Source organism: Rattus rattus, chromosome 14 (genome assembly GCF_011064425.1).
Source record: "Rattus rattus isolate New Zealand chromosome 14, Rrattus_CSIRO_v1, whole genome shotgun sequence".
Lineage (NCBI taxonomy): Eukaryota > Metazoa > Chordata > Mammalia > Rodentia > Muridae > Rattus > Rattus rattus.
In genome coordinates, this window is record NC_046167.1 from 4378914 (window position 1) to 4387156 (window position 8243).

Below are 8243 nucleotides of genomic sequence, written 5' to 3' on the forward strand. Positions count from 1 at the left end.
TGTGTAATCCCACTGAAGGACAGACAGCACCAAGCTGGGCCCCATTGGCTGCTCCAGTCAAATCAGTGAGCTCCAGTTCCAGGGAGAGCTCCTGTCTTGGAGATTAAGGTGGAGAGTAAGTAACCAAGGAAGACACCTGACACTGACCTCTGCCCTCATTATGAATGGGTACACTTGTGTATGCAGACGTGCACGCACCTATGCGTGCACACACACACACACACACACACGGCATAAATCAGACTTTGCACTCTGAGGTCATGACCTCTCCAGAACACATCGGTGAGTACACACAGTGCCAAGCAGACACTGGACAGACGCCACACTACAGCTTCTACATCACCTTTTCACATACACAAGTGACAGTGACTGGTCACATCATTGCAAATTTCAGGACCTTGCTAGACTTGCCCTTTCACTGACTCTCCCCTCCCCTCAGTGTAAGGCCATTCCTCTCTTCCTGGCTTTCCTGGCTTTTTTGCTAGTCTGCAGTCTTCCCCTTCACCTAGGAAGCTCAACTCACCACATACACAGATCCCGCCCTTTCTTTAGTTGCCACTGGGCTTCACTTCATGAGCTGGAGCTGGACGTATTAATATTTGCCCTTCCAGAGATTTGCATTAAAATAAGCATACTCGTGAGCTCCAGTGGTTGCCTAACACAACAGTCATCCCTAACATTCATAAAGGGTGGATGTGAGTATTGGCTTCTGAACGTCTAGACTCATCTCTACATGACTTCATACGGACCCCACGATTCACAAAGGGGGCATTATAAATGTGCTTCATCCCTATCTTACAGTACGAGCTTCTTGGGGTCTAGCTCTGCTTGATAAATGCTGGCTAGGTTTTTGCTTTTTTTGTTTTGTTTTTGTCAACTTAACACAAGCTGAGGTCATCTGGAAAGGGGGAACCTCCGTTGAGAAAGCACCTCCATCAGATTGGCCTGTAGGGAAGTCTGTGGGGCATTGTTTCGGTTTAAGGATTGATGTGGGAGGGCCCAGCCCATGTGGACAATGCTGAGCAGGTGATGCTGTGAGCAGAAAAGCTAGGGGGAGGCGGTCTCTGCCTCAGGTTCCTGCCTTGAGTTTCTTCTTGTGCTCTCTTCCTCAGGTTGTTTTTAGTCATGGTATTGATCACCTCGGCAGAAAGCACATTGAGACAATCAATCTTAATGCTCTCTTGCAACACTGCAACATTAAGAACAGAAGTAAGTGAGCAAACGCCAGGGACGGGCAACCACTAAGGTTTTTGCACTATTATTCTGGAACCAAATGCAAATAATCCAGTATATGTAACTGTAGGGATGGTTTCCACCAAGCCCTCAGAGCAGCTATGTGCCCTTAGGTAAAAGTGAGGTCATGGTGAATTAATATCTGAATATTAATAGAAAATTAATAGAGGTGTGTGCAAATGTAAAAGTCACAAAAGATTAGCTAGAATGTTGTCATTAAACGGCATGCTTAAGTGCTAATTTCCTCAAATGTTACAAGACTGTAATTCAAAACAATGTCTGCTGTTACCTAGTATTTCAGAATCTACTGTTTGTGGTCAGACTGTGCCTATAAAGTATAAATTCTTAGCAGTGTTCTAAAACTGGGTTTCCCTTGCATGGGCAGTGTGGTCTTTAGTATTCTGAGCACTGTAGAGTACTGTCTTAGTTAGGGTTCTACTGCTGTGAACAGACACCATGACCCAGGCAAGTCTTATAAAGACATTTCATTGGGGCTGGCTTACAGGTTCAGAGGTTCAGTCCTTTATCATCAAGACTGGGACATGACAGCATCCAGGCAGGCATGGTGCAGGAGGAGTTGAGAGTTCTATATCTTCATCTGAAGGCTGCTAGCAGAATACTCATTTCCAGGCAGCTAGGGGGAGGGTCTTAAGCCCACGCTCACAGTGACACACCTACTCCAACAAGGCCACACCTCCTAATAGTGCCACTTCCTGGGCTGAACATATACAAACCGTCACAAATATCTCAATCCAAGAAAAGAAAAAGTGGCTCTAGCTCCATTACCCGGGAATAAGCCCTCTTCCATTTTAAAATCAACCCTTTCCATGTATTTCTTTTGCATCATAAAATACTCTAAGAACTTTTTGTATTTGGCAAACCAAAAGCCTTAGCCAGCACAGTACCCTATATTTGCAAAGCCAGTATCTGTTTTCAGCCAGAGGCATTCCAGTGTGCCTGACTACAAAGCCCCCAGAATCAATAGTTTCACCAACATAAAAACAAGAGGAAACAGAGCAAGCCCCTCTCGTCTGTGGCACAGCTCTTTACTTGATACTTGCTTATGTTCTTGGATGCTGTGGAAAATGAATTTGATAATGGCATATGAGGCTTATATCAGGGTTAATCTTAATATGATTTGGGAGCAAGCCTTGACTTTTGGAATACTCCCAAAGACAATTTTAGTAACTCACAGACAATTTTGGAAAAGCTAATAAGATGCATATAGGAAAGCAGTTATGAAGCCATCTCTAGAGATATCTGTGGTATTCTGCAGTCCAGTCCAATTCAGTTTATTTCAGTCCAGTCCAGTCCAATCCAGTCCAGGATTTTTGCAAAATCACGGGGTCCAACCTAATTTATCACTCTTCCAATCAAGGTTTAATGCCCAGAAAATGGTAGGCATTCAAAACACATGAGAAAAAAGGAAAGCCAATTTAAACTGGGCTTCTGACCTGAACAGGTACACCTCAAGTAAAGAGATAACAAGTGACTCACAAACACACAGGAAATGCCCAATGTTGTCAGCCGTCAGGGAAATGTCAGTCAAAACTACAAGGTTTGACTTTAACTTTTCAAAATCTAATTTTAATGTTGATTCTTAAATGCTCTAACCTCCCTTCTAGCCCACCACCCACAGAGGTAGTGGGAAAGAAAGGATACAGAGGAAGTGGACCTGTTTAGAAAGGTTTGGTTCACAGGTCAGCAGGAGCACCTCAATCCTCTCGAAAACACTTCACAAATATACCAGCACTCCAGCTCAGTAGTGTGAGAATAACGGAGGCTCTGGCACAGCCTAGCAGCAGCAGCCAGGCCTCAGCAGAATCAGCAGGAATCAGCAGGAATCAGCAGGAATCAGTAGGAATCAGCAGGAGGGACCAGAGCTGACAAGAACAGGAGCAGGTCCCCACTGTGCCTCTTGGAGAAGTGAAGATCAGTGAAGATTCGAGACCAACAAGTGTTGCACAGCTAGCTCTACCAACAAGCAAACCAAACCCTCTTACGTTTATTGAGTCCTGTTCATACTCCCTCCAAACATCCCGTGTCCTCCACCAGTCTTACCTCAGCACATGAATCTGATTTAGCAAAACTCCATGTGAGTCTGCCTCAGCTGACATCATTCTGCCAATCGGCCTGAGTCCAAGGAAGCAGCCAGAAACTGCAGCACACCTCCAGAAACTTTGGTGCCTTTCTCTCTATGGAGTCCTAACAAATGGAGTTCAATTGCACAATGTACCAATACATGCGCATTGTTAGCAAAGAATCCTTCATCATGTGTTCTTCCACCTGCTTGCTTCAGCAGAACACCCTTTCTCCTGTCTGTGTCTGCTTCAGTGGAAAGTTCCTTCACGTGTCTGCTGTAGCGAAACATCCTTTCACTTGTGTCTGATTCAGGAAAACACTCCTTCACAACTTTGCCCCATCGAAACACCATCTGACACAACTCATTTTCCAAAGAACTCAGAAGTTCCCACTTCAAGAATGGCTTCAATTAAATTAATAAATAATAATAATAATAATAATAATAATAATAATAATAATAAATACCCCTGGGGAGGGTGGGGAAAAGGAGAACTGTAAACTCCAGGGAGAAATAGAAAACAACGCAGCCACCATGGGCAGTAACATGGAGGTTCCTCACAAAACTCAAGATAGGAAAGTGATAAGATCCTACCATGCCACTCCTGGGTATGGAGTCAAAGGAAAGAAAGTCAGAGGTCAAAGAGCCACTGGCAGGCCTGTATGTGTTACGGTGTTAACCAAAGTGGATGAGATGTGGAACCAATGCCCATGGAAGAGTAGATACATACTACAACAATAACAACAAAGAAATGTGTTCGTAATGGAAATTTAATAATAAAGAGTGAAATCCTCTTGAGGTTTTATCTCCCCTTTGTTATGTATTTCGACTAAAGTCATCTCCACTGGGTCCTGGGAGCCTCTCACTTCCCTGGCATCTGGGACTTTCTAGTGTCTACCCTCACTCCCCCATGCCCCACTGCTACATATTTCTATGCGATTCCTGACCCTCCGTACCTCTCTCCTGTCCCTTCCAATACCTGATCCTGCCTTTCCCCCTTCTTCCCTCCTCCTCCCCTCTCTTTCTCAGGTCCCTCCCTTCCTCTACCTCCTGTGATTATTTTGTTCCTCCTTCTATGTAGGACTGAAGCATCCACATTTTGGTCTTCCTTCTTCTTAAGCTCCATGTGGTTTGTGGGTTGTATCACAGATATTCACTTTAGCAGAAATGCAAAACAAAGGGAAGAGAGGACCTGCAGAGGCCACCTCCAGTAGGTAGGCATGGCCCCCAGTTCAGGGATGGAGCCACCCACCCATCTCAAAATTGTTAACCCAGAAATGTTCCTGTCCAAAGGGAAGACAGGGACAAAAAATGAAACACAGATTGAAGAAAAGGCCATCCAGAGAGACCGCCCCACCTAGGAATTTATCCCATCCGCAGACACCATCTTGCTGATGCCAAGAAGTGCTTGCTGACAGGAGCTTGGTATGGCTGTTCCCTGAGAGGCTCTACCAGCACCTGAACAATACAGATGCAGATACAGCCAACCATCAGGCCGAGCCCAGGGACCCTAAAGGAAGAGCTAGGGGAAGGACTGCAGGAGCTGACAGGGATTGCGACCCCATAGGAAGAACAATATCAACTAACCAGGCCACCCAGAGCTCCCAGAGACTAAACCCCCAACCAAAGAGTATACATGGAGGCATTCATAGCTCTAGTCATATATGTAGCAGAGACTGCCCTTATCTGACATCAATGGGAGGGGAGGCCCTTGGTCCTGTGGAGGCTTGATGCCCCAGCATAGTGGGATGCTAGAGCAGTGGGGTGGGAGTGGGTGAGTGGGTGGAGGAGGACCTTCATAGAGGCAAAGAGGAGGGTGGGAAGGAGAGATGGGATGGGGGAATTTGTGGAGAGGTAACAGGGAAAAGGGATATCATTTGAAATGGAAATGAATAAAATTATTAATAAAATAATATCTGTAAATAAAAATAATAAAAAATATGCATTTAAAAAAAGAGTGAAATCCTACCGTCTGCAGCAAGATGGACGGAGTGTGACATCAAGTGAAATGTGAATAGCTGGAAAGACAATCATTCTGTTCTCTCACAAGTTGACTGGAACACAGAGCAGAAATCACAGGAGGCTGGGGTGGGGGTAGCTAAGGAGAGGGTGGGTGTGATTACTACATGCTCTATGTGAGTGTTGAAACATCACAGTGAACACTGTTGATACGTACAATGACACAGAGAAATGAAAATTCAATGTTTTTTTAAACATTTTTATTGGTTCTTTGTAAATTTTATATCACACACCCCAGTCCCACTCATCTTCCCCTCCCCTCATACCTTCCTTCTACCCTTGCAACTTCCTCCCTAACAGAGAAAGAACCATCTCATTGTGAAAGCTGCAGTGTGTCACAGTGTGTCCCACAGTATACCCTTTTCTCCACTTGCAAATGTTCACTGCGATGACTCATTGGTCTGGTAGGAGACCTCTGGCTTCTGCTACTCTATCAATGCAAACCTCACTGGGACTCCCCTTGAATAGTCTGTTGTTGGCCTGTGTCATGGAGATCCTGTACTTTCGGATTCATAGGACTGGCCCCTTAGTGTTCTCTAGCCATCAATGGAGTATATATTGGGATACGCTGATTTAAAGCCTGGATCTGGGCCTGAGAGCGATCTGAGCTGGTCTGCCTTCTGCCTAGACCATCTCATGCCCTTGGGACTGGCTCACCAGCAAACCCCTACTGCCCCCGCCAGTTCTACCCTGCTGCTCAGGCAAGATGCAGGACCTACTCTCCTGAGTGTTGCAGCTACTGAGGAACATGGCCAGTTCTCCCACTCTTGTAACCCTGGGGCCATCTCCCATGCCTGCCATAGGTAGCAAGGGATGAGGGAAGGGAGGAGGGCATCACTCCCTCCTCTGAGCCACTGCACAGCAGACAAGAGGCAGGGTCAGCTCTCCTGAACTACAGGCTCAGAGCCAGCTCATCTGCAACCCCGTGTCCAGGGGCAGCTCTACTGTGCTACCCAGGTGAGAGGCAGGGCCAGCTCTCCTACCTGGGCCAGCAAGGGGCAAGAGTTGGGGAAGGCATCACTCCCTTGACCATGCTGCCTGCCGCCTAACAGGCAAGTTGCAGCACCAGCTCCCACATTCACCCTTGAGGCCAGCTCACCCACATCCCTGCCACCGGGGTCAGCTCTACTGTGGTGTGCAGATGGGGTGCAGGGTCTGCTCTCCAGAGTACCGCAGTTGAAATTTTGTCTAGCTCTGCTCTCCCACCCACCGCTGGTGGTGAGGGCAAAAGGGAGGAAAGGGAATCTCTCCCTCACCAATGCCACTGGAGAGCTGAGAAGAGGCAGAGCTGGCTCCTGTGCTCACGCCCTCAGGTTGGCTCACCCAAACCTCCCACATCCGGGGGCAGCTCTACTGTTCTGCCCAGGTGGGGGACAGGGCCACATCTCCTGCTCTGATGACCTCAGGACCAGCATTCCTGCATGTTGTGGGTAGCAAGGAGTGAGGGGGTGGTATCTCTCACATACCCATGCTGACCCATAGCAGACAAGTGACAGAGCTAGCTCTCTCATTCCCATGCCCTCGGGCTAGTTCACCCAGGCCCCACCACCACCATCGCTGCCACCCCTGCCGCCACCACGGTCAGCTCTACAGTGTTGTCCCAGCAAGGTGGAGGATCCACACCCGATCTGCAGCTGGAGAGGACCAGAGACAGCTTTCCTGTATTCATGACCTCAGGGAGCTGAGAGGGGGATTCCCACCTGCCGCAGACAGCGAGGGGTAGGGGGAGAGGAGGGTATCTCTCCTTCATCCATGTCACCACCCAGGAAACAAATTGCAGGGCCAGCTTCCCCATGCTCCTATCCTCAGGGCCAGATCACCTACATCTCCTGAAATGTGTGGGGTCAGATCTTCCAAGGACTGCAGCTAGCTGGAGTGGGATCTGCTCCTCCTGCTCTCTTTGCTCCAAGGTCAGCTCTCCCAAGATGCCCAGCCAAGGGGTGGGACCAGTTCTGCACAGCCCTCAGACATCAGCCCAGATCAGGGATGTCCACCTGGCCATGGATGGTAACAGACCCCTGCTGCTCCAGGACCATGGGTCCAGAGATGACCCTGGTGGCAGCACAGGTCAGGACCCCACCATGGTCCCAGGTGGCATCACCGGCTACTCACATCAGGCTGTTACTCAGGACCATTGAGTCTCCAATTCTGCCTCTCTTCGTTGTGCCCACATCCTTCTGTTTTTGTTTCCCTTCCATCTCTCCACCACTTACTTGCTCTTCTTAGTGGTTCTCAGGGTATCTGGATGTCTCGGTCATCTCAGGAGTGGTCTCAAGGGTGCATGCCCTCTCGTGCATTAAGGCACCAGGCAGAGGTGATCTTGGGAATAGTCTCCCTGAAATCCCACCTGCATGGTGCTGGATTGGTGGCATCTCAGGCTTGCCCTGTCTAGGACCCCTGACCCCTGAGTGGTGGCATCTCAGGCTTGCTTTTGTCAGGGAGTATTGGGCTGCTAGTCATTCAGATGCTCACAGGTCAGAACACTGAGCACAGGCACAGCCTCTCTCCTCTGTGCCTCCTGCTGACGTACACAGGACACATCTGCAAAGACTGTAGGGGCAGAGAAAATTAGATATACACGTGTTAAACATATTAAACACATAAAGACATTCCTCCACAAGCCACTTCTTAACTTTAGAATAAACCCTGCTGTCTTGACACTTGCCCACTTTTACCATATAAATCCATGACCTGAAATTTACGGTAAAATTACAATTTTATTTTTCCCCTTGCTCTCGGGTGGGAAATGACGTTAACTGTGCTCATCTGATGTTGTACTTATTCACTAATATTTGCTGATCTGTGTGCACACCCGTGTGTGCCACAGTTTGTGGGTAACTGAGGACAGCCATCAGGATTCCATTTCTTTCTAGCACTACAGGGATCCCAGGGAAGGAGCCTTGGCTGACTT

The 8243-nt window shown here is 48.0% G+C and overlaps 1 pseudogene; it reads right to left on the reverse strand.

Annotated features, from left to right (window-relative positions):
- Nucleotides 1-7772: 7772 nt before the first annotated feature.
- On the reverse strand, nt 7773-7895 carry LOC116884081 (annotated as a pseudogene).
- Nucleotides 7896-8243: the final 348 nt, after the last annotated feature.